The sequence below is a fragment of the Mirounga leonina genome, unplaced genomic scaffold (genome assembly GCF_011800145.1).
Source record: "Mirounga leonina isolate KUSES-001 unplaced genomic scaffold, KU_Mleo_1.0 Mir_109, whole genome shotgun sequence".
NCBI lineage: Eukaryota > Metazoa > Chordata > Mammalia > Carnivora > Phocidae > Mirounga > Mirounga leonina.
In genome coordinates, this window is record NW_023270244.1 from 3,598,611 (window position 1) to 3,619,523 (window position 20,913).

Consider the following 20,913-nt stretch of genomic DNA (forward strand, 5'->3'; position numbering starts at 1 on the left):
TACATCATGTAGTGTGCAACAGTGTTGCAATAAAGATCAGTATAGATACAATCCTATCTCATCTATTCAGCAAAACTTTGGGAAAATGATAATGACTTCAACAGCAGCATAAGCAGATATTTAGAATCATCAAGAAAAAATTTCATAAAGAACTCCCTTTTCCCTTTGTTAGTTGCACAATTGTGCCTTTCTTCTTTGTTGTAAGGATATATTTAGGTGACATTTATGCTTATGGAAAGATAAAATGGAGAAAGTAGACTGGGATTGGCGTCTTTATTTTACTTTGTCTTTTGTATTTTCTCCAAGCTGACCAGAGCTATAAAAAGAAAAAAATCTTTAATGAAGGGATATTGGGTCTTCAAGAATTAGACCACTCATGGTATTTTAAAGGATTAACCAAAGCAGATATTATACTACAATATTTAATGGCATTGTAGCAGTGTCTGATAACCCTTGGTGCAAATATGTTTTTTAATTAACAACCTTTCATAGACGAGGCAGAGGTCTGCCCCCCTAATATGATTATTCATGCTGACCTCAGTGCTCTGGGACCAAATAAGGTCCACACAACAATTGCATAAATGTTCCAAGTTTAAGTCTCAGGCTAGTGTCCAAATTAAAGAACACTGACAAAATTTAGTTTCTTCCTTAATTGTGGATAGGCGATTATAACAAAACACATAAATCCCCTCTAAGGATAATTACTAAATATTAATTTCTATTATGAAAAGAATATAAATAAACCATACTCATACTTTTCTTGGGTTTTAGTTAAAAGAATTGTTTGTTTATTTGTTTGTTTTTTAATTTAGCGATCATTTCTGGCTATCTCTACTCACCTTTTCCAAGAAATTTCATGTTATGCTTAGATCATAGAGGCACATTTTCAGTAAATCATTATTCTTGACTTGAGATGCTTCATAATCTAGAAATATTTCTATAGATACAGTTCTGTAAATGACATGTTTTGTAGTTCATTCAGTGGTTCACAGATCATATATGTTGAAAGGCAGTAAACAACCACAATGAACTAGGATAATGACAGAATGGAAGCAGCAAATTCCCTTGGTTGTAGCCTCCTGAGAGGATGAAGTATATGAGTTTCACTCACTATTTACAGAGATGAGCCACTGAATTCTACTCCTGAAACCAATATTGCACGGTGTTAACTAAAATTTAAATATAAATAAATAAGATGGAAACGAACTAACTAACTAAAGAGGTGAGGACTCCCTTTTAGTCACTTAAGCCAGGAGTTCTCCAAGTCTTGTTTTGATAATGCAATTAGCCCACAGATCCTCTGACACAAGAATTGTAAGGTAATCAGATTCTCCTTTGGGGATATGTATCTTCTCCTTGACCTAAGGCCACACCCGGAAAGAAACCTGGAAACTGCTATGTTCTTTGCTTTTATTACCTAAAAACTACACAAAACATTTAATAATTGCACACAAAGAACACTATCAGATATTAGCAATGGTGATGACCAAAAACTCATAGCAGATACCCAAAGTCATGGTTCTAGTCAGGTATCTACCACCAGGCATCTGTTAAAATGAGATGATGCAACTATAAAATTATTTGTTTATTCATTCAACATACGTTACCAGGTCCCTATTACATTGTAGGTTTTGTTAACTTCCAAGGACACACAATGATAAGCAACAATTCTTGTCCTCAAGGAGTTGACTGTCTAATGAGAGGAGAAAGGTGATTAAATAATTAATTATAGGAGGGGGGAAAGATGGCGGAGGAGTAGGGGACCCTATTTCAACTGGTCCCCAGAATTGAGCTCGATATCTACCAGACCACTCTGAGCATCCACGAAACCAGCCTGAGATGTAAGAAGATCTGGATCTCTACAAACAGAATATTGCAGGTGGTTGGTTTTGAGGTAGGAGGCAGGGAGCCGTGAGTCTGTGGGCAGATATCAGAGGATAAATGGCAGTGGGAGGGTGCCTCACAGTGGGGATCCTACACTGCTGGTGAGCGACAGCCTAGCACACTGCAGTAGGGGCACAAACTCGCAGACTGGTAGCGGTGGGGAAAGGACTCTAGGGCAGCCCCCAGGGCAGAAACCCAGAGCGGCAGGGTCCAACGCACACAAACTGTGAGCGGCTGGCGGTTTTAGAAGCATGAAGGGCAGAGACGTGGCCTGACCTGGAGGCAGGAGTGGGGGCACTGCGGAGGGGCACACAACCCAGGACGCTGCAGTTTATAGCAGCACGGACAGAAACGGAGATGGTGTGGCCTGGAGAGCTCACTGAAGAACAGACTGCGGTCTCTCTGCTCTGAGGCAGAGGGTTGGAAATGGTCTCTTCTGCTCTGACTCACGAAAGAGACGCGGAAAGCCGCCAGGGAAAGCCGCCAGAGAACAAAAGCCCCAAAGACTCATTCCCGCTGAACCCATCCCCCGCCACGGGGGGGCAGGGCAACTCCGCCCAAACAGGGTTGCCTGAGTAACAGTGTGGCAGGCCCCTCCCACAGAAGACAGGCTGGGAAAACAAGAGGCCAGCAACCCTAAGGTCCCAAGAAAACAGGTGCATCTTGCTTGGGTTCTGGTCAATAATTTGGACTCTATACATTCCCTCAAACACCCATCAACAGAATGACTAGGAGGAAGAGCCCCCAAAATAGAAAAGACTCAGAGATTATGACTTATGCTGCAGATTTACAAATGGATACAGATATAACCAAGATGTCGGAGATGGAATTCAGACTAGCAATTGTGAAGACAATGGCTAGAATGGAGAAATCAATTAATGGAAACATAGAGTCTCTAAGGGCAGAAATAAAAGGTGAATTGACAGAACTTAAAAATGCTATCAATGAGATCCAATCCAATCTAGATAATCTAACAGCTAGGGTAACTGAGGCAGAAGAGCGAATAAGTGACTGGAAGACAATATAATAGATAAAAAGGGAAGAGAGGAGGCCAGGAAAAACAATTCAGAATCCATGAAAATAGAATCAGAGAAATAAGTGACATCATGAAGCATTCCAATGTCAGAATAATTGGAATCCCGGAGGGAGTGGAGAGAGAGAGAGGACTAGAAGATGTATTTGAGCAAATCGTAGCTGAGAACTTCCCTAATCTGGGGAATGAAACAAACATTTGAGTCCTAGAGGCAGAGAGGACCCCTCCTAAGATCAAGGAAAACAGGCCAACACCCCGGCATGTAATAGTAAAACTTGCAATCTTAGAACCAAGGAAACCATCTTAAGGGCACTTAGGGGGAAGAGATTCCTTACATACAGAGGGAGGAAGATCAGAATAACGTCAGACCTATCCACAGAGACCTGGCAAGCCAGAAAGGCCTGGCAAGACATATTCAGGGTACTAAATGAGAAGAACATGCAGCCAAGAATACTTTATCTGGCAAGGCTGTCATTTAGAATGGATGGAGAGATGCAGAACTTCCACAACCAGCAGAAACAAAGAATATGTGACCACTAAGCCAGCCCTGCAAGAAATATTAAAGGGGGTTCTATAAAAGGAGAAAGACTCCCAAGAGTGATATACAACAGAAATTTACAGGGACAATCTATAAAAACAATGTCTTCACAGGCAACATGATGACAATTAATTCATATCTTTCAATAATCACTCTCAACGTGAATGGCCTAAACGCTCCCATAAAACAGCACAGCATTGCAGATTGGATAAAAAGACAGGACCCATCCATATGCTGTCTACAAGAGACTCATTTTGAACCTAAAAATACATCCAGACTGAAAGTGAAGGGATGGCGATCCATCTTCCATGCCAGCGGACCTCAAAAGAAAGCTGGGGTAGCAATTCTTATATCAGACAAATTAGATTTTAAACTAAAGTCTGTAATAAGAGACACAGAAGGACACTATATAATTCTTAAAGGGTCTATCCAACAAGAAGATCTAACAATTGTAAATATCTATGCCCCCAACATAGGAGCAGCCATCTACATAAGCCAACTGTTAACCAAAATAAAGAGTCATATTGATAACAATACATTAATTGTAGGAGACCTCAATACTCCACTCTCAGCAATGGACAGATCATCTAAGCAGAAAATCAACAAGGAAACAAGAGCTTTGAGTGATACATTGGACCAGATGGACCTCAGAGATATTTACAGAACATTCCACCCTAAAATAACAGAATACTCATTCTTCCCGAGCGCACATGGAACTTTCTCCAGAATAGACGACATACTGGGTCACAAATCAGGTCTCAACCGATACCAAGAGGTTGAGATTATCCCCTGCATATTCTCAGACCACAATGCTCTAAAACTGGAACTCAATCACAAGAAAAAATTTGGCAGAAATTCAAACACTTGGAAGCTAAAGACCACTCTGCTTAAGAATGTTTGGGTCAACCAGGAAATCAAAGAAGAACTTAGACAATTCATGGAAATCAATGAGAATGAAAACACATTGGTCCAAAACCTATGGGATACTGCAAAGGCGGTCCTAAGGAGGAAATACATAGCCATCCAAGCCTCACTCAAAAAAACAGAAAAACCCTGAATTCACCAACTAACTCTACACCTTAAAGAACTAGAGAAAAAGCAACAAACGATGCCTAAGCCATGTATTAGAGGAGAAATAATTAAAATTAGAGCAGAAATCAATGAATTAGAAACCAGAAACACAGTAGATCAGATCAACGAAACTAGAAGTTGATTCTTTGAAAGAATTAATAAGATTGATAAACCACTGGCCAGACTTACCCAAAAGAAAAGAGAAAGGATCCAAATTAATAAAATTATGAATGAAAGGGGAGAGATCATGACTAACACCAAGGAAATAGAAACAATTATTAGAAATTATTATCAACAACTATATGCCAATAAACTGAACAATCTGGATGAAATGGAGGCCTTCCTGGAAACCTATAAGCTGCCAAGACTGAAACAGGAAGAAATTGACAACCTGAATAGGCCAATAACCAGTAATGAGATTGAAGCAGTGATCAAAAACCTCCCAAAAAACAAGAGTCTAGGGCCTGATGGATTCCCTGGGGAATTCTATAAACATTCAAAGAAGAAATAATACCTATTCTACTGAAGCTGTTTCAAAAAATAGAAACAGAAGGAAAACTTCCAAACTCATTCTATGAGGCCAGCATTACCTTAATCCCCAAACCAGGCAAAGACCCCATCAAAAAGGAGAATGTCAGACAGATATCCCTGATGAATATGGATTCCAAAACCCTCAACAAAATCCTAGCTAATAGGATCCAACAATCCATTAAAAGGATCATCCACCACGACTAAGTGGGATTTATCCCCGGGATGCAAGAGTGGTTCAACATTCGCAAATCAATCAATGTGATAGAACACATTAATAAGAGGAGGGAGAAGAGCCATATGGTCCTCTCAATTGATGCAGAAAAAGCATTTGACAAAATACAACATCCTTTCCTGATTAAAACTCTCCAGAGTATAGGGATAGAGGGAACATTCCTCAAGTTCATAAAATCCATCTATGAAAAACACACAGCGAATATCATCCTCAGTGGGGAAAAGCTGAAAGCCTTTCCCTTAAGATCAGGAACACGTCAAGGATGCCCACTCTCGCCACTATTGTTCAACATAGTACTAGAAGTCCTAGCAACAGCAATCAGACAACAAAAAGAAATAAAACATATTCAAATTGGCAAAGAAGAAGTCAAACTCTCTCTTTTCGCAGATGACATGATACTTTATGTGGAAAACCCAAAAGACTCCACCCCCAAATTACTAAGAACTCATACAGCAATTCAGTAATGTGGCAGGATACAAAATCAATGCACAGAAATCAGTTGCTTTCTTATACACTAACAATGCAACTGTAGAAAGAGAAATTAGAGAAATGATTCCATTTACAATAGCACCAAAAACCATAAGATACCTTGGGATAAACCTAACCAAAGAGGTAAAGGATCTATACTCTAGGAACTACAAAACACTCATGAAAGAAATTGAAGACACAAAAAGATGGAAAAATCTTCCATGCTCATGGATCGGAAGAATAAACATTGTTAAAATGTCTATGCTACCCAGAGCAATCTATACCTACAATGCCATCCCAATCAAAATTCCAATGACATTTTTCAAAGTGCTGGAACAAACAATCCTAAAATTTGTATGGAATCAGAAAAGACCCTGAATCACCAAGGAAGTGTTGAAAAAGAAAAACAAAGCTGGGGGCATCACATTGCCGGATTTCAAGCTATATTACAAAGCTGTGATCACCAAGACAGCATGGTACTGGCACAAAAACAGACATATAGACCAATGGAACAGAACAGAGAGCCCAGATGTGGACCCTCAACTCTATGGTCAAATAATCTTCGGCAAAGCAGGAAAAAACATGCAATGGAAAAAAGACAGTCTCTTCAATAAATGGTGCTGGGAAAATTGGACAGCCACATGCAGAAGAATGAAACTGGACCATTCTCTAACACCATTCACCATTCACCAAACTCAAAGTGGATGAAAGACCTCAATGTAAGACAGGAATCCATCCAAATCCTAGAGGAGAACATAGGCAGTAACCTCTTTGACATCGCCCACAGCAACGTCTTTCAAGATACATCTCCAAAAGCTAGTGAAACAAAAGCAAAAATGAACTTTTGGGACTTCATCAAGATAAAAAGCTTCTGCACAGCAAAGGAAACAGTCAACAAAACAAAGAGGCAACCCACAGAATGGGAGAAGATATTTGCAAATGACACTACAGATAAAGGGCTGGTATCCAAGATCTAGAGAGAACTTCTCAAACTCAACACCGAAAAAACAAATAATCAAGTCAAAAAGTGGGCAAAAGATATGAAAAGACACTTCTCTGAAGAAGACATACAAATGGCTAACAGACACATGAAAAAATGTTCGTCATCATTAGCCATCAGGGAAATCCAAACCAAAACCACATTGAGATACCACCTTACACCAGTTAGAATGGCCAAAATGGACAGGGAAAGAAACAACAAATGTTGGAGAGGTTGTGGAGAAAGGGGAACCCTCTTACACTGTTGGTGGGAATGCAAGCTGGTACAGCCACTTTGGAAAACAGTGTGGAGGTTCCTCAAAAATTTTAAAATAGAGCTACCCTATGACCCAGCAATTGCACTCCTGGGTATTTACCCCAAAGACACAGATGTAGTGAAAAGAAGGGCCATATGCACCCCAATGTTCATAGCAGCAATGTTCGCAATAGCCAAACTGTGGAAAGAGCCGAGATGCCCTTCAACAGATGAATGGATAAAGAAGATGCGGTCCATATATACAATGGAATATTACTCAGCCATCAGAAAGGATGAATACCCAACTTTTACATCAACATGGATGGGACTGGAAGAGATTATGCTAAGTGAAATAAGTCAAGCAGAGAAAGTCAATTATCATATGGTTTCACTTATTTGTGGAACATAAGGAATAGCATGGAGGACATTAGGAGAAGGAAAGGAAAAATGGGGGGGGGGAATTGGAGGGAGAGATGAACCACGAGAGACTATGGACTCTGAGAAACAAACAGGGTTTTAGAGGGGAGGGGGGAGGGGGGATTGGTTAGCCCAGTGACGGGTATTAAGGAGGGCATGTACTGCATGGAGCACTGGGTGTTATATGAAAACAATGGATCGTGGATCACCACATCAAAAACCAATGATGTATTGTATGGTGACTAACATAACATAATAAAATTAAAATATATAATTAATTAATTAATTATAGTATAGGACCCAAAGTGTTATGATCCTATGGGAACAAATAGAAGACAAAGAGAAACATCTAACCTGTAGGTTTAAGGCTTATAGAGGTTTCTAAGAACAAATCTAATGGTTGTGAATGAGTTAGGCAGTGTACTGTAATTTCTTTTGGTGCCATGAAAGAAATCCCTCTCAAAATAGTTCAAACAATTTAAAAAAAAATGGAAGGGTATATTATTTGATCACGAACTGGTAAATAGAAAGTGAGCCTGACTAAGTTTAACTGGCTCTAAGTAGTCAAACAATGTGAACATGTGAATGTGTGTATGTATGCATGCATATATCACAATTCTCATCTCTTTTAGACCTTTTTCTTCTCTTTTCCCTGATTCTTTTGTTTTGGTCTCATTGCCCTCTACTGCACACAGTCCTTCCCCCAACTGGTGGGAGACATGACAGAGGCAGCTCCAGTTTAGCAACTCCAAGAGAAAGGGACATTCCTCCTCACATTGTTGACATTATTGGCTATGCTTCTGCCATGTGTCCACTCTCGATTAATCACCGTGGCCTGAGGAGTGGAGTAATGCTACTAGAAGATCCAAGGAGGCCATATTGAATGGGTGACAGAGGATGAATAGATCCCCAAAAGAAATAGAAAGAGCCTTTGCAAAAGGGAAGAGTGACTTTATCAAAAGAGTGAACTAAGCGGACATGTGTGACTCTTCCATCCAAAATTCCATGAGAGGCCAAAAATTTCAAAAATCCATAAATCTATGGATAAAAATTTTATGACATGTAAAATTACAGATTGCTGTTTACATGAAACCACAGCCTCATACATACAAAGAAGATGCTACAGAGTAAATGAAGTTTCCGTAGGCATCCCTGACTGATACAGAAGTGGGAGAAAGCTTTAGAAGGAAAAAAGCATGTAGGGGACTGCTTTCAGAGCAAATGCACCACTCAGCCCCATCATCCTCTGCTGCTTGTGCAGAGCACAGGGATTCCATAGTATTTGCTCCCAAACTAAAGAAACTAGTATGGACATTGACACCAAAGAGGAGAGAGTTCTGACGTTTCCAGAAGAAATGACAAATATACTCTGAGTATAAGGTACTGGCACATCTAACTACCCCTATTATATCCTATAGTCTCTGGTGGCAAGCTTTGGCAAACAAACATCTCCAGGCAGCCCAAAATCACCAAGCAGTTGAGGAAAATAAAATCACAGATAGATATGAAACTCTATTAACAAGCAATGAATAGCTAAAGAACAGAGTTGATAGAGCAAATGTAGAAGACTTTAAGTCTGATTAATATTCTCAAGAAAGTTTGAAAGTTTATTGTATTCTTGAAAAAGGAACTAATAGAGATCATGGAAATTTAAACTAAGATTTGAAAGCTTTTAATAAAGTATCAGGTATATTATGTTGAAAATCTAGAAAAAAACATACTTGGAACTGTAAATTACCAATATTTACTTGAGGGGATGTAGAAAATCTTAATAGAGAGATAATTATATAAGACATTGAAAAATCCAAATGTAAAAAATGGCTTCAGATCTCGAAGATTTTACAGGCTAGTTTCACCAACATTTCTAAAGTAGATAATTCCCTTTTATATAAAAATTATGATAGAGGATAGAAGGAGTTGATGAGCTTTCAACTCATTCTTTGATGTTAGTATAATTCTGAGAATGCTTTCAACTTATTCTATGAATTGGTAATGATTTATAACCAAAAGTGAAAAAGAGTAATGCAAAGCTAGGGCAATATCAGGTATGAAAATAGATACAACAAGTGAAATATACAAGTGAAATATAGCAGAAGATTAGATGTTCAAATAGGATTTATTCCATATGTGGAAGGGTGGTTTAACAGTGAGATATTTATTAATGCAATTCAGTACATTATCAGCTTCAGGGGAAAAAACCCAAGTGACCATCTCAATAGATATGGTAAAGTATTTGATAAAATTAGACACCCATTTTTCATTTTAAAAAAAACCTTCAGTTAATCAGTAAATATAATTATATTCTTTTTTTTTTAAGATTTTTTATTTATTTGATAGAGAGAGACACAGCGAGAGGGAACACAAGCAGGGGGGGAATGGGAAAGGGAGAAGCAGGCTCCCCACTGAGCAGGCAGCCTGATGCGGGCTCGATTCCAGGACCCTGGGATCATGACCCGAGCCAAAGGCAGATCCCTAAAGACTGAGCCACTCAGGGGCCCCAGTAATTTATAATTATATTCTTAACTGAGAAAAGAAACTCTCTAAAAATATCTAATGAAGATATTAAAATACCCATAAAGAATAAGACAAAGCTGATTATTATTACCAACATTGCTTTTTATTTTTATTTTTTTATTATTATTATGTTATGTTAATAACCATACATTACATCATTAGTTTTTGATGTAGTGTTCCATGATTCATTGTTTGTGTATAACATCCAGTGCTCCATTCAATACATGCCCTCTTTAATACCCATCACCAGGCTAACCCATTAACCCAACCACCTCCTCTCTAGAACCCTCAGTTTATTTCTCAGAGTCCATGGTATCTCATGGTTCCTCTCCCCCTACGATTCCCCCACCCTTCATTCTTCCCCTCCTACTATCTTCTTTTTTTTTTTTTACATATAATATACTATTTGTTTCATAGGTACAGATCTGTGATTCAACAGGCCTACATAATTCACAGTGCTCACCATAGCACATACCCACCCCAATGTCTATCACCCAGCCACCCCATCCCTCCCACTCCCCACCACTCCAGCAACCCTCAGTTTGTTTCCTGAGATTAAGAATTCCTCATATCAGTGAGGTCATATGATACATGTGTTTCTCTGATTGACTTATTTCACTCAGCATAACACCCTCCAGTTCCATCCACGTCGTTGCAAATGACAAGATTTCATTCCTTTTGATGGCTGCATAATATTCCATTGTATATATATACCACCTCTTCTTTATCCATTCATCTGTTGATGGACATCTTGGCTCTTTCCACAGTTTGGCTATTGTGGACATTGCTGCTATAAACATCGGGTGCATGTACCACTTTGGATCCCTACATTTGCATCTTTGGGGTAAATACCCAGTAGTGCAATTGCTGGATCATAGGGTAGCTCTATTTTCAACTTTTTAAGGAACCTCCATACTCTTTTCCAGAGTGGCTGCACTCTCCACATCCCTGCCAACATCTGTCGTTTCCTGACTTGTTAATTTTAGCCATTCTGACTGGTGTGAGGTGATATCTCATTGAGGTTTTGATTTGGATTTCCCTGATGCGGAGCAATGTTGAGCACTTTTTCATGTGTCTGTTGGCCATTTGGATGTCTTCTTTGGAAAAATGTCTGTTCATGTCTTCTGCCCATTTCTTGATTGGATCATTTGTTCTGCAGGTGTTGAGTTTAGTAAGTTCTTTATAGATTTTAGATACTAGCCCTTTATCTGATAAGTCATTTGCAAATACCTTCTCCCATTCTGTCAGCTGTCTTTTGGTTTTGTTGACTGTTTCTTTTGCTGTGCAAAAGCTTTTTATCTTTATGAAGTCCCCATAGTTCATTTTTGCCCTTGCTTCCCTTGCCTTTGGTGATGTTTCTAGGAAGAAGTTGCTGTGGCTGAGGTCAAAGAGCTTGCTGCCTGTGTTCTCCTTTAGGATTTTGATGGACTCCTGTCTCACATTGAGGTCTTTCAACCATTTGAGTCTACTTTTGTGTGCAGTGTAAGGAAATGGTCCAGTTTCATTCTTCTGCATGTGGCTGTCCAATTTTCCCAACACCATTTGTTGAAGAGACTGTCTTTTTTCCTTTGAACATTCTTCCCTGCTTTGTCGAAGATTAGTTGACCATAGAGTTGAGGGTCCATTTCTGGGCTCTCTATTCTGTTCCATTGACCTATGTGTCTGTTTTTGTGCCAGTACCATACTGTCTTGATGATGACAGCTTTGTAATAGAGCTGGAAGTCCGGAATTGTGATGCCGCCAGCTTTGCTTTTTTTTTTTTTCAACATTCCTCTGGCTATTCAGGGTCTTTTCTGGTTCCAAACAAATTTTAGGATTATTTTTCCATTTCTTTGAAAAAAGTGGATGGTATTTTGATGGGGAGTGCATTGAATGTGTAGATTGCTCTAGGTAGCATTGTCATCTTCACAATATTTGTTCTTCCAATCCCTGAGCATGGAACATTTTTCCATTTCTTTGTGTCTTCCTCAATTTCTTTCATGAGTATTTTATAGTTTTCTGAGTATAGATTCTTTGCCTCTTTGGTTAGATGTATTCCTAGGTATCATATGGCTTTGGCTGCAATTGTAAATGGATTGACTCCTTAATTTCTCTTTCTTCTGTCTTGTTGTTGGTGTATAGGAATGCCACTGATTTCTGTGCATCAATTTTATATCCTGCCACTTTGCTGAGTTCCTGTATGAGTTCTAGCAGTTTTGGGGTGGAGTCTTTTGGGTTTTCCACATAAAGTATCATATCATCTGCAAAGAGTGAGAGTTTGACTTCTTTGCCAATTCAGATGCCTTTTATTTCTTTTTGTTGTCTGGTTGCTGTGGCTAGGACTTCTAATACTATGTTGAATAGCAGTGGTGATAGTGGACATCCCTGCCACATTCCTGACCTTAGGGGGAAAGCTCTCAGTTTTTCCCCATTGAGAATGATATTCACTGTGGGTTTTTCATAGACGGCTTTTATGATCTTAAGGTATGTATCCTCTATCCCTATACTCTGAAGAGTTTTGATCAGGAAAGGATACTATACTTTGTCAAATGCTTTTTTGCATCTATTGAGAGGATCATATGATTCTTGTTCTTTCTTTTGTTAATGTATTGTATCACATTGATTGATTTGTGGATGTTGAACCAATCTTGTGGCCCAGGAATAAATCCCACTTGGTCGTGGTGAATAATCCTTTTAATGTACTGTTGGGTCCTATTGGCTAGTATTTTGGTGAGAATTTTTGCATCCATGTTCATCAAGGATATTGGTCTCCAGAAAGGGTTTCCCTTTTTGATGGGGTCTTTGTCTGGTTTGGGGATCAAGGTAATGGTGGACTCATAAAACGAGTTTGGAAGTTGCCCTTCCATTTCTATTTTTTGGAACAGTTTCAGAAGAATAGGTTGTAATTCTTTAAATGTTTGTAAGAATTCCCCTGGGAAGCCATCTGGCCCTGGGCTTTTGTTTGTTGGGAGATTTTTGATTACTGCTTCAATTTCCTTAGTGGTTATAGGTTTGTTCAGGTTTTCTATTTCTTCCTGGTTCAGTTTTGGTAATTGATACTTCTCTAGGAATGCATCCATTTCTTCCAGGTTATCTGATTTGCTGGCATAGAGTTGCTCATAATATGTTCTTAGAATTGTTTGTATTTCTTTGGTGTTGGTTGTGATCTCTCCTCTTTCATTCATGATTTTGTTGATTTGGGTCATTTCTCTTCTCTTTTTGATAAGTCTGGCCAGGGGTTTATCAATCTTGTTAATTCTTTCAAAGAACCAGCTCCTAGTTTCGTTGATCTGTTCTACTGTTCTTTTAGTTTCTAGTTCATTGATTTCTGCTCTGATCTTTATTATTTCTCTTCTCCTGCTGGGTTTAGGCTTTATTTGCTGTTCTTTCTCCAGCTCCTTTAGGTGGAGGGTTAGGTTGTGTACTTGAGACCTTTCTTGTTTCTTGAGAAAGGCTTGTATTGCTATATACTTTCCTCTTAGGACTGCCTTTGCTGCATCCCAAAGATTTTGAACAGTTGTGTTTTCATTTTCATTGGTTTCCATGTCTTTTTTTAATTCTTCTTTAATTTCCTGGTTGACCCATTCATTCTTCAGTAGGATGCTCTTTAGCCTCCATGTATTTGAGTTCTTTCCAACTTTCCTCTTGTGATTGAGTTCTAGTTTCAAAGCATTGTGGTCTGAAAATAGGCAGGGAATGATCCCAATCTTTTGGTACCGGTTGAGACCTGATTTATGACCTAGGATGTGATCTCTTCTGGAGAATGTTCCATGGGCACTAGAGAAGAATGTGTATTCTATTGCTTTGGGATGGAATGTTCTGAATATATCTGTGAAGTCCATTTGGTCCTGTGTGTCATTTAAAGTCTTTATTTCCTTGTTGATCTTTTGCTTAGATGATCTGTCCATTTCAGTGAGGGGGGTCTTAAAGTCCACCACTATTATTGTATTGTTGTCAATGTGTTTCTTTGCTTTTGTTATTAATTGGCTTATATAACTGGCTGCTCCCATGTTAGGGACATAGATATTTACAATGGTTAGATCTTCTTGTTGGATAGACCCTTTACGTAGGATATAGTGTCCTTCCTCATCTCTTATTACAGTCTTTCTTTTAAAATCTAATTTGTCTGATTTAAGGATTGCCACCCAGCTTTCTTTTGGTGTCCGTTAGCATGGTAAATCATTTTCCACCCCCCACTTTCAATCTGGGGGTGTCTTTGGATCTAAAATGAGTCTCTTGCAGACAGCATATCGATGGGTCTTGTTTTTTAATCCAATCTGATAGCCTGTGTCTTTTGATTGGCGCATTTAGCCCATTTACATTCAGGGTAACTATTGAAAGATAGGAATTTAGTGCCATTGTATTGCCTGTAAGGTGAGTGTTACCGTATATTGTCTGTGTTTCTTTCTGGTCTATGTTGCTTTTAGGCTCTCTCTTTGCTTAGAGGACCACTTTCAATATTGCTTCTAGGGCTGGTTTTGAGTTTGCAAATTCCTTTAGTTTTTGTTTGTCCTGGAAGCTTTTTATCTCTCCTTCTATTTTCAGTGACAGCCTAACTGGATATAGTATTCTTGGCTGCATATTTTTCTCATTTAGTGTTCTGAATAGATCATGCCAGTCCTTTCTGGCCTTCCAGGTCTCTGTGGATAGGTCTGTTGCCAATCTAATGTTTCTATCATTATAGGTTACAGATTTCTTGTCCCGAGCTGCTTTCAGGATTTTCTCTTTGTCTCTGAGACTCGTAAGTTTTACTATTAGATGTTGGGGTGTTGACCTATTTTTATTGATTTTGAGAGCGGTTCTCTGTGCCTCCTGGATTTTGATGCCTGTTTCCTTCCCCAGATTAGGGAAGTTCTCTGCTATAATTTGCTCCAATATACCTTCTGCCCCTCTCTCTTTCTTCTTCTTCTGGGATCCCAATTATTCTCATGTTGTTTCATCCTATGGTATCGCTTATCTCTCGAATTCTGCCCTCGTGATCCAGTAGTTGTTTATCTCTCTTTTTCTCAGCTTCTTTATTTTCCATCATTTGGTCTTTTATATCACTAATTCTCTCTTCTGCCTCATTTATCCTAGCAGTTAGAGTCCCCATTTTTGATTGCACCTCATTAATAGCCTTTTTGATTTCGACTTGGTTAGATTTTAGTTCTTTTATTTCTCCAGAAAGGGATTCTCTAATAACTTCCATGCTTTTTTCAAGCCCAGCTAGTATCTTTAAAATCATCAATCTGAACTCCAGTTCTGACATCATACTAATGTCTGTATTGACTAGGTCCCTGGCAGTCGGTACTGCCTCTTGTTCTTTTTGTTGAGGTGATTTTTTCCATCTTGTCATTTTGTCCAGAGGAGAATAGATGAATGAGAGAACAAAATGCTAACAGGGTAACAACATCCCCAGAAAATATACTCTAAACAAATCAGAAAAGACCTGAAACTGGGGGAAAAGAAAGGGAAAGAAACAAAAAAGAAAAAGCTAAAAACAAACAAAAACAAAACAAAACAAAAAAACAGAATATGATCAAATATGATCAGGCTGGTGCATAGATCAGTGCCACACACTAGATTTGGGGTGTATTTTTGTCTGTTAGAAGAAACTGCCTCCCAAATTTTAAAGAAAGAAAAACTTATATATGTACAAAAATAATGTACTGTATGACAGTATGACTGTAAAGATGAAAATTATAAAAGATTATAAAAGGAATTGATAAGATAAGAAGTTGGTTGAAAAAAGAAAGAAGAGTATTTAAAAAAAAAAAAAAGGGAAAGAATGTGATCAGGCAGGAGACTAGAACAAGGCCATACACTAGAGATTTAGGGTATATTTTGGTCTGTTAGAAGAAACTGTATCCCAAAATTTTAAAGAGAGAACAACTTATATATATATATATATATACCAAAAATAAGGTTAACTACTATGAAGAGTTAGAATATGACTTTAAAAATGAAAAATAAAAAATAAATTTTAAAAAGGGATTGATAAGATGTTGGTTGAAAAAGGGAAAAAGAAAAATTCAAAAAAAAAAAAAGAAAAAGAAAATTAAAAAAATTAACTTTGAAAGACTGAAGAATCAGGGGGGAAGAAGCCATGAATTCTATGTGCAGTATTCCCCTAGCGCTGGAGTTCAGCCATTCTCATTGATCAGTAAACTTGGTCTTGACTGGCTGTTCTTGCTGATTATCTGGGGGCGGGGCCTGTTGCCATGGTTCTCAGTTGTCCTTGCCGGAGGTGGAATTGTCTCGCCCTTGCCGGCTAAGTAATCTGTTGGGGTTTGCTCTCGGGAGCTTTTGTTCCCTGCAAGCTTTCCATACAGCTTTGGAGGACGAGAGTGAAAATGGCGGCCTCCCAATCTGCACCCCACAGGAGCCGAGAACTCGGGGCCCCACTCCTCAGTGAGCCCCCAGAGAAAAGCAGTCAATCACTCCCGTCTCGCCGGTCTCTGGCCACACCCCATGTTCACCGGGCCTGTGACCGAGCATTTCTATCTCTGGCGCCCGACCCGGTGTGGAGTCTCCAAACCCAGCAGATCCCTGCAGTGCACTCCCGCACCGCTCCTCCCCGGGGAGGAAGGGGAGTCTCCCCGGATCTGCCGCTTGTTGGGTCCCTGCTACAGAAGCAGTGGCCCGACTGTGCTGCAGATCATGGTTTATGGCAACCCCGAGCTGAGAGCCTGGGCCTCACCTCCATCTCTGCAGCCGGCTTCCCCGCTCCAATACCTAGGAGCTCTGCCGCACTCAGGCCCCCCTGGTCTTTCTGTGACCCTGAGGGTCCTGAGACCACACTGTCCCATGAGGGTTCCACCCCCCGCTTAGCCACTGGAGCGACGTCCCTCAGCAGAGCCGACTTGTAAAAGTTCCGATTTTGTGCTCTGGGGCTCTATCACTTGCCAGAAGTGGCTGATGGAGGCCCCCTCCCCCACCGTCTATCCTCCCGAATATCACCCTGCATTCACTTCTCCGCACGTCCTACCTTCCAGAAAGTGGTTGAGAGTTGTTGAGAGTTGTTGCTTTTCTTTTCTTCGATCTCCCGTTGAGTTTGTAGGTGTTCAGAATGGTTTGATCCCTATCCAGCTGAATTCCTGGGACCAGACGAAATCCAGGTCTCCTACTCCTCTGCCATCTTGCTCCTCCCCCTCCAACATTGCTTTTTAGTTCCTAGCCAATGTAATAAAACCAAAAAGAAGTCCAAAGTAGAAGAAAAAGAAAAATATTAAAACAAGACACAAAGTTTTCATTGTTTGCAGATGGTATGATATGAAACCATCATTAAGAAAATAATATTTTTTATATATTAGTAACAATCCAATAGAAAAGGATCACACTGATAATAATGAAAACCATGTAATTTTTAGAAATTACCCTAACGGGTGCCTGGGTGGCTCAGATGGTTAAGCGTCTGCCTTCGGCTCAGGTCATGATCCCAGCGTCCTGGGATCGAGTCCCGCATCGGGCTCCCTGCTCCTTGGGAGCCTGCTTCTCCCTCTGCTTCTCTCTCTCTCTCTATCTCTCATGAATAAATAAATAAAATCTTAAAAAAAAAAAAAAAGAAATTACCCTAACAAAAACATGCAAGGATAATACAAAAAAATTAAGTAGTTTTAGTAAAGATAATTGTTTTTAATTCTGAGTAAATGGAAAGTAAAACATGTTCCCAGTTGGGAAGACTCAATTTATGAAGGTATCATGTCATTCCAAATTGGCCTGTAAACTCAGCATAATCACAAAGTGCCATGATTATTGTGGCACTTTACCAAGTAATTAAAAATATATATATATTGTGGAACATTTCAATCAAATATGAAATAGAAAGAATAGGATATTAACCTTCATATATCCATTACCTAGCTTCAACAGTTACGATCTTATGGCCATAATGGTTAAGTATTTTAATATGTGATTCTAAAATATAATGAATTTAAAGTAACTCTTTAATATCATCACATACACAGCTAATGTTCAAAAGCCTCTGATTATCTTAGAACTTGTCTGTATTTGTGTTTTATTTATGTATCCATGTGTTTGTATGTTTGTTTGAAGTAGCACCCAAATAAAATATCCATGTTGCAATTAGATTCTTATGTCATTTTAAATTTATAGGTTCACTATTTGTATTTTTTTTTATTTCCTTATAATTTGTTTGGTGAAAAATCCACATATTCTATCCTATAGAATATTCCACAGCCTAGTTTGCCAATTGTGTTCCTGTGCTATTTTTAACATTTCTCTATCTTCCCATATTTCTAGATTTCAGTTCAAATGCTTAGAAAGAAGAATTTATAGGTGGTTTTTTTTTTTAAGATTTTATTCATTTTTTCAACAGAGAGAGACATAGCGAGAGAGGGAACACAAGCAGGGGGAGTGGGAGAAGGAGAAACAGGCTTCCCGCTGAGCAGGGAGCCCAATGCGGGGCTCGATCCCAGGACACTGGGATCATGACCTGAGCCGAAGGCAGACGCTTAATGACTGAGCCACCCAGGCGCCCCTAGGTGGTTTTATACAATTATATTAGAAGGCAAATAATGTCCGGTTTTCTTTTTTGTGATGTTAGCAACCACTGATCATCATTACTTAGATCTATTATTTCATTAAGGGTTAAAAAATGGTGATATTCTACTTCATCATTCTTTTTTCATTTGTGAGCTGGATACTTCTATGAATAGAAACTTCCACTCTTTAATTATTTGATTAAGCTGAGGTACAGTTCATATAGAAAAGATAGGATAAGTGCTGGATTGTTCTCCTCTCTTTAATAGTTTTCAAAACAATAAGTTGGATTTTTAGTATCCTCCAAAAGTGACTGTGGTGGACTGAATGATCCCCCCAACCACCTCAAGATGCTTGGATACTAATTCCTGGAGCCTCTGAATATGTAGTCTTACATGGCAAAAGGCACTTTGCAGATATGACTAAATTAAAGGATTTGAGATGGGGAGATTATCCTGAATTATCTACGTGGGCTCAATGTAATCATAAGGTTTCTTATAAAAGAAAAATGGAGAAAGGAGAGTCAAAGTCAGGGACAGGGAGAGAAATTTAAAAGATGCTATTGCTAGCCTTAAAAATGGAGGAAGAAGCCAGGAGCAAAGGAATTAAGGTGGCCTCTAAGGGGATGGATAAGGCAAGGAAACAGATTTTCCTCTTGAGCCTCTAGGATGAATGCAGCCCTGTCAACATGTTAAGTTGAGAACTTCTGACATCCATAACTGTAAGATAAATCTGTGTTGTTTTAAGCCACTCAGTTTGTGGTAATTTGCTATAGCAGGAATAGGAAACTAATATAGACTTTGATTTAATAGCACACATTTGTTGAATTTTGATCTATTTTAATTACTATTCTTATTAACACTCAAGTTGTCTCATCTTTGACCAATGATCTCACTGGTCTTTTTGCCAATCCCTGTCTGAATACCATATTGTTTTAACTACCATAGCTTTATAGACTGTTTTGGTATCTGATATGGCAATGGCTTTTCCTCTTCCTCCTCCTCCCTTACTCTTCCTCCCCTCTCTCTTCCTCCTCCTCCTTCATCATCATCATCATCATCATCATCAGTATTTGGTTGATTATATAGTTCATATATGATAGTTTTTTTTCCTCCAATATGAAATTTAGAGTTAAATTCATGTGTGTGGGGGCGCCTGAGTGGCTCAGTCATTAAGCGTCCGCATTCGGCTCAGGTCATGGTCCCAGGGTTCTGGGATGGAGCCCCGCATAAGGCTCCCTGCTCAGCGGGTAGCCTGCTTCTCCCTCCTCCACTCCCTCTGCTTGTGTTCCCTCTTGCGCTGTGTCTCTCTGTCAAATAAATAAATAAAATCTTTTTTTTAAAGATTTTATTTATTTATTTATTTATTTGAAAGAGAGAATGAGAGATTGAGAGAGAGAGAGCACATGAGAGGGGGGAGGGTCAGAGGGAGAAGCAGACTCCCTGCTGAGCAGGGAGCCCGATGCAGGACTCGATGTTGGGACTCCAGGATCATGATCTGAGCCGAAGGCAGTCGCTTAATCAGCTGAGCCACCCAGGCGCCCAATAAATAAAATCTATAAAAGAATTCATGTCTGTGTTTCTAGTATGTAACATATAAAAGTATTTAGAAAAGTGGCATTTAAAACCAGTCAGGAGGGGGGTGGGGGGATGGGTTAGCCTGGTGATGGGTATTAAAGAGGGCACGTACTGAATGGAGCACTGGGTGTTATATGCAAACAATTAATCATGGAACACTACATCAAAAACTAATGATGTAATGTATGGTGATTAACATAACGTAATAAAATAAAAAAATAAATATAAATATAGATATAAATATAAATATAAATATAAAAAAATTTAAAAAATAAAACCAGTCAGGCTAATGGGCCATTTGTTTGATTCAAAAAATTAGATTTCTACCTCACCCCAAACTTGAAAATGAGTCTAACCTATTAAGAGATCTATTTCCTATAACAGCAGACATATCCCACAATGACAAATTATAATTTGGCCCTACGCTTCCCCTGAGAACAACTAGAAAAACTGGACAAGTTTTTTTTTTAAAGACTTAAATGTTTGAAAGTATTGGACCTAGACAAGTTAAAAAAAAAATGGGGGTCAAAGAAGTGAGTCTGGCATTTGGAAATGGTTTGGTAGACACATGGTGCTAGGAGAACATAAACTGGAGGAAAACATAGTAAGTCTGACAAGTTGCATGTTGGGACTCCAAAGGACCATACTTGAGGAAACCAGCCCTGTCATAAACTGAATTTCAGCTTCAAATTATCTCAGGTTTTTGTAGATTTAAGAGTATCCATGTGTAGTTCCATTAACCTCCTCTGTAGAGTAAAACAAACTCATGCTACACTTCAGATTATATCAACAGTTTTTTTTTTTAATAACAATGTCTGCCACTTAGTAAAATTATGAGACACACAAAAAATAGAAACAGACCCATAAGCGTTTCAGATGATGGAGTTATTAGTCATGTACTGTAAAATAATTATGCTTAAGAAGTAAGAAATATTCTGGAAAATAAAATATAAG

At 38.9% G+C, this 20,913-nt stretch overlaps 1 protein-coding gene across 1 annotated transcript in view; it reads left to right on the top strand.

Annotated features, from left to right (window-relative positions):
* Nucleotides 1-20,913, top strand: part of LOC118020046 (ciliary-associated calcium-binding coiled-coil protein 1-like) — a 130,898-nt gene that overhangs the window by 39,596 nt on the left and 70,389 nt on the right. The gene's annotated exons all lie outside the window — the stretch shown is intronic.